The sequence below is a fragment of the Acinonyx jubatus genome, chromosome E2, assembly GCF_027475565.1.
Source record: "Acinonyx jubatus isolate Ajub_Pintada_27869175 chromosome E2, VMU_Ajub_asm_v1.0, whole genome shotgun sequence".
NCBI classification, from domain to species: domain Eukaryota; kingdom Metazoa; phylum Chordata; class Mammalia; order Carnivora; family Felidae; genus Acinonyx; species Acinonyx jubatus.
In genome coordinates, this window is record NC_069396.1 from 59,788,308 (window position 1) to 59,794,999 (window position 6,692).

Sequence of the window (6,692 nt, forward strand, 5' to 3'; positions counted from 1 at the left end):
AGAATCTGTAAAAGTTGCAATTATCCACATGTGGATTAAGGCCATTCTCCAACAACAAAAAATGACCTCTTGCTGCCAGAGTTTTGCCATCCTGATGTCCCTGTGACATGACAATAGTCTGCTCCCCGATCAGAAAAATTAAGATAGAACAATGGTTGCAAATTCAATAAACAGTTAGGGCCATGGGAACCCAAGACAGCTGTTTGGTTCTTCCCAGCTCCATGGCAAATCCTTTGTTTTTACATTCCTTCATCAGCCAAGGTGTGTTCAAGATGACTCAGTTATAAGTAAACATCGGTGGGTAGACTTCTACAAAATTGCAAAAACAGTTTACCATCAACATCTAATACTGGACAAACTATTTTCCCCCCAGAGGCCTCAAACTCCTCCCTCTATATCTCTTGATTACCCACAGCTGGAGTTCATTAAATTGCCACCTAGTATGGGTTATCAATATGTCCTCATTATATGTATGTTTTCCAAATGGGTTGAAACCTTCCTCTGCCACAAAGCTGATGCCCTTATAGTGGCAAGGAAACTGTTAGAAAATGTTTCCTACATGGGGTATACCTTCCATAATTTCCAGTGACTGACACATCCACTTCACTGGGAAAATCTTATAAGCTTTAATGAGTGCCATTCAAACCTTCTGGAGTTATCACTATCCATCAGGCAGCATTGAGAGAACTAATGGAATCCTAAAACTTAAAATATCTAAGCTTGCTGAAAGTACTGGACCCCCTTGGCCTAAGGTATTGCCTCTGGCTCTGCTGACTATTTGCAGTACCCCTTTTGGAAAACATAGACTCATTCCATATGAAATAGTCACCAGTAAACCAGTGTTTACTGGCTGATCCCACATTCTGCTGATCCCTTGTTATCTCATACTAATATAACCAGTGATTCTAAGTTTTTCGTGTCTTATGCTAAAACCTATCACCAAAAGGTTAAAGAATCTTTCCCTGTTTCTAATTCCAATGATCCTGTTAGTCATAGTCTGGAGCCTGGTGACTGGGTATTTGGAAACATCACAAATGTTTCTCTAGAGAAAAACAGCTCTAGAGACCCATTGGAAAGGACCTTTCAAGTGCTCCTGACCACCAACACTAATTCAAAACTAGCTGTAATTGAGCCTTAGATACACATCTCACAGCTAAAGTCACCAGCTGACTTCTGGTCCTATACAGACGCTGTAGACCTCCAAATAAAATCAACAAATAAGAGAAGCAGCTGACATTGAAGCAGACTGCTTCCGTCCAAGATGCTGGATCAAGACTTCATACTTTAAGCATGAAATCTTTTATTCTTCACTTTTTTTCCTTTACTCTGGCATTGACCTGGAAAGATAACACGTTTATTAGTAACTCCCAGGCCACTGCTAAGGTTGGGGGAGGGTGACTTTTTCAGGCTTCTGGATTTGTCATCAAAGATACCAATCTTCCCATGAGACTAGAGACCTCCTAGTTCTCCCTGTGACCAATTACTCTTCTATTCTATTTGTAAATGCAAACTACAATCAACCCCCCCCACCCCCTTAAGAAGTCTCTTACCAAATTCCACTTTTGTGTAAAGGAAAACCTATGCCTTGTTTTTACCTTCCTTCAATTATAACCGTATGTACCAAATTAGGCATAAATAATTTATATAAATCTTAGTATGTTTGTACCATCACCTTCCCTTGATTATCTATGTCAGATCTGCCCCTACTCACTAAAAGATCTCACCAGCAGTAAACATCCTTGCAAGGTATTTAGAAGGACTCACTCTTTTAGGCTAGATTTTCTTTCCATATGTGCTAAATGGCTCCTGGGGCATCTGGGTGGCTAGTCGGTTAAGCATCCAGCTCCTGATTTCAGCTCAGGTCATGATCTCACAGTTCATGGGTTCAAACCCCATATCGGGCTCTGCTCTGGCAGCATGGAGCCTGCTTGGGATTTTCTCTCTCTCTCTCTCTCTCTGCCCCTCCCCTGCTCATATTCTTTCCCTCTCTCTGTCTCTCTCTCAAAATAAATAAATAAATAAATAAACTTAAAAAACAAAAACAAAAACCTAAATGGCTCCTGGCTTGAATGGGTAGACACAGCAATCCCTACAAATGAATCCATGAACAGTACCACTTTTTCCCCCCAAATTTTTATCTAAATCCTAGTTAACATACACTGAAATATTGTTTCAGTAGAATTAACTGATCACTTACATACGACACCCAGTGCTCATCATAACAAGTGCCGTCCTTCATACCCATCACCCATCTAGCCCATCTCCCACCCACTGCAGTACACTTCAAAGAGAACAGTTTGTGCGCTGACAGGGTTTGTCTTTCCCTGTGAATGTTATCATTCTCCTTGGGCCTATGAACGCCTAGATAGCTAGCACACAGCAGGGCAATCCCTCTTAGGCTATCTAACTGCTTGTTTTCACAAGCAAACTGAGGCATCTTATTGATCAGCTTCCTTGGCTTCACATTGTCAAGACAGACCTACAAGGAGGTATTCATGACTCAGGATTTGCTTCATTTGGCAGGGCCATACTTCCCTGGGTAGGAGTAAATGTAAAGGCAAATGTGATCAGAAAGCCCTTACCTCTGGTAGATATTATAGAATTTGTGCTAAGACAATAGCTTCTGAAAAAGATCTTCAGACTCTCTAACCAAAGTTGTTCTTAATAATAAAAGAGCTCTGGGCGCCTGGGGGGCTCAGTCAGTTAAATGTCCAACTTCGGCTCAGGTCATGATCTTGCAGCTCATGAGTTTGAGCCCCACATCAGGCTCTGTGCTGACACAGAGCCTGGAGCCTGCTTCGGATTCTGTGTCTCCCCCTCCTCTCTCTCTCTGTCTCCTCCCTCTCTCTCTCAAAAATAAACATTAACTTTTTTTTTTTTTTTTTAATAGAAGAGCTCTTGATTATCTTCTACCCGAGCAAGGAGTTGTCTGTGCTGTGGCTAACACCACCTACTATAACTGGGTTAACACCTGCAGAAGTTGAACTCAATTAGTTAACTTCAAAGAACAAGCCACTTGGTGGCTTAAAAGGTGATTCCTTCCACAAGGCCTTCCTCTGACTTATTTTGGTTGGCTTGGTGTTAGGGACAGTGGCTCCAAAGTGCACTCCAAACAATGGGTATTAAACTGCGTATAATAATCTCCCTGATATGTTGTAGTCTCTCAAAATTATGCCTTCACCGCAGTTAACAAGAAGCAATTCTTCTTCTCTCTAGGTTTCCAGGATCCCTTAGGGAGCCGCATTGCATTCTCTGGTCAGCATGGAGAAAATCTCTGCAGCGGTCTCCACGGGCCCCCAACTACATTACCCAGAAGACCGCGCGCGGAGTTGAGCCAACGGAAGCATTTCCGCTGAAATTCATCGCTTATGTCGGGACTTCCGGTCTCCTCCCAGTGGTGGCTGCTTTGCTGCTCTAGGGTGTGTTCCGATTCTCCAGCGTCAGGATGGGACCAAGGTGATAGAAGAGAAATGGGCGCGTGGCAGAGAGGCGGGTTCGCGACTCGGCGACGCCGCCCGGGCTGCCCACGGGGCCGGGACAGGGACTGCCGGCCCGGGTGTCTGCTCCGCTCACAGAGTCCGATGGAGGCAGCCGCGCGCAGGGACCCGGCTGAGGTAAACGCGTGGCCCCCGGGTCCTCCCCCTCCCCCCAGACCCTCCAGGCCCGAGCGCAGGGCGCCTGCTCGCGTCCTTGCGGCCCAGGTTCCGGTGTCCGGGCCGGGGAGGCGCTCTTGGGCGGGGGCCCCGTGTATGAGCTCTGGCGTCACGGAGTGCGGGAGAGGGTTACAGGGGGGCCGTCGCGTGAGGAATCGGGGGTGTAGGATCCACCCTCTGCCCTTGTGGAACAGAGGGTGTGCAGCGCAGTCACTGCTGTAGTGGCGGGCTGAGGTGTGGTACCTACGTCCCGAGGGCGCTGAGACCAGTGAAAGATCGTGAACAGGAAGACTCAAGTCCAGCCTTCCAAAGCCGCTCAGAGACCCCACTGGCATGTTCTCAGGGCTGTGGTTCCCTGTTAGTCTAAATTCCATTTTCCCAGTCCTTGAGTTTGGAGATCATGGAGAAACCCAAAGCCCAGGGACTGAAATCCATGTCAGGTTATACATATATATATATATATATATATATATATATATATATATATATATATATATTACCATTTCTTGCAACCAGTGCAAACAGGTGTGGAGGGTACTATGGGAGATGTACCAAGATGTGTAAGTTCTCAGGTAAAACTGAGCTGGGGATGGTCAGGAAACCATTAGCCTTTCTTTTGTGTGCGAACAAAGAGCAGGAGTGCAGAAGTCACAACTGGAATGGCTACCTGAGAAGCTGTGTGTCTGTCTGTCTACTCTGGAAGTGGTAAGAGATATGGATCAGAGGATGGGTGGTAAGTTATGTCTGGAATATTTAATGCTCTAAGGCTGAGGGCATATTTATGAATTATACTTAGAACAAATGACATTTCTATAGCCGAGAATCCTTTTAAAATCATATGAAATATTAACATGGAAATGCAATAAAGTAAAAAAATCAATGGTAATCCTGTAGGAACCTTTCTCCCATCTAAACATTTGGAGAAAATATCTTAATGAAGTATAAATAAAAAATTGAAAAATAAATACTAAGAAATGTGACAAAAGAATTGAAAGAAATTGGGGCGTCTGGGTGGCTCAGTCGGTTGAGCATCCTCCAACGGCTCAGGTCATCTCATGGTTCATGACTTAGAGCCCCCTCATTGGGCTCTGTGCTGACAGCTCAGAGCCTGGAGCCTGCTTTGGATTCAGTGTCTCCCTCTCTCTCTGCCCCTCCCTGCCTCATGCTCTATCACTCTCTCCCAAAAATAAACACTAAAAGCTTTTTTTTAAAAAATGGAAAGAAACCTAAAAACTTATGGGAATTGTGAAAAGCAGACCTAAATAAAAATAGATATAAGCCATTTTTGATATAGGAAGATTAGATATTATAAATAAAATTACTAAAAGACAATTCAAACAAAAATGCTAATATTCCTGAGGTTATTAAGTAAAATTGGGAGCCCAGAAATAAACCCACACTTATCTGATTAATCTATGACAAAGGAGGCAGGAACATAGTATGGGGAAAAGACAGTCTCTTCAATCAATGGTATTGAAAATGGACACCTGCATGCAAAATAATGAACCTGAACCACATTCTTTCACCATACAGAAACATAAACTCAAAATGGATTAAAGACCTAAACAGAAGACCTGAAATCATGAAACTACTAAAGGAAAACAGGCAGTAATCTCGTGTACATTGACCTCAGCAATACTTTTCTGAATATGTCTCTGTAGATGAGGAAAACAAAAGCAAAAATAAATAGGACTAAAACTAAAAACCTTTTGCATAGCAAAGGAAACCATCAACAAAAATGCAAAGGCAAGCTACTGAATCAGAAAAGACATTTGCTAATGATATATCCAATAAGGAGTTAATATCCAAAATTTGTAAAGAACTCACATACCTCAACACCAAAAAGCTCCAAATCAATTAAAAATTTCCAGAAGACCTGAATGGACAGTTTTCCAAGAAGACATACAAATGGCATGGGGCACCTGGATGGCTCAGTTGGTTAGGCATCTGACTACGGCTCGGGTCATGATCTCATGGTTTGTGAGTTCGAGCCTCACGTTGGGCTCTGTGCTGACAGTGCAGAGCCTAGAGCCTGTTTTGGATTCTGCGTCTCCTCTCTTTCTGCCTTCCCTCCCTTGCTCGCACTCTCTCTCTCTCTGTCAAAAATAAATAAACATTAAAAAAAAAATTTTAAAAGCAGACATACAGATGACAAACAGACACATGAAAAGATGCTCAATATCACTCATCATCAGGGAAATGCAAATCAAAACCACAATGAGACATCACCTCACACCAGTCAGAATGGCTAGTATCAAAAAGACAAGAAGCAAGTGTCGGTGAAGATATGGAGAAAAGGGAACGCTCATGCAGTTAATGGGAATGTAAGTTGGTGAAGCTACTCTGGAAAGCAATATGGAGGTTCCTTGAAAAACTAAAAATAGAACGATACAGTCCAATAGTTCCACTTCTGGATATTTACCTGAAGAAAACAAAAGCACTAATTCAAAAAGATTTGTGCACCCCTGCATTTATTGCAGCATCATTTACAATAGACAAGATATGGAAGTAACCAAAGTGTCCATTGATAGATGAATGGATAAAGATGTGGTATATGTACACAATGGACTATTACTCAGCCATAAAAAAAAAAAAAATGGAATCTTGCCATTCACGACAGTGTGTATGGATGTAGAGGGCATTATGCCAAGTGAAATAAGTCAAAGAAGGACAACTACCATATGATTTCACTTATGTGTGGGATCTAAAAAACAATACAACAAAGGAGAGAAACTGAATCATGGAAAACTAGTGGTTGCCAGGGAGGAAGGAGAAGAGGGATTTGCAAAATAGTTGAGGGGGATTGATTAGTACAAACTTCTCATTGTAAAATAAGGAAGTCAGAGACATGAAAATACAGCATGGGGAATACAGTCAATAATATTGTAATGACTTCGAAAGGTGACAGATGATAACTACACTTATGGTGAGCGTTTCATGATGTATGTGTCAAATCACTATGTTGTACCTCTAAAACTAATATATTACATGTCAACTATACCTCAATTAAAAAAATTTTTTTAATGTATTTTAATGGGT

The 6,692-nt window shown here is 42.4% G+C and overlaps 1 protein-coding gene and 1 long non-coding RNA gene across 2 annotated transcripts in view; one reads left to right on the top strand and one right to left on the bottom strand.

Moving 5' to 3' along the window:
- Positions 1-6,692, bottom strand: part of LOC113592401 (zinc finger protein 154-like) — a 224,576-nt gene that overhangs the window by 118,569 nt on the left and 99,315 nt on the right. The gene's annotated exons all lie outside the window — the stretch shown is intronic.
- LOC128313321 (uncharacterized) lies at positions 3,114-6,681 on the top strand. Its single transcript, XR_008293881.1, has 2 exons — positions 3,114-3,614; positions 5,187-6,681. It is a non-coding gene; the product is annotated as an uncharacterized LOC128313321 (long non-coding RNA).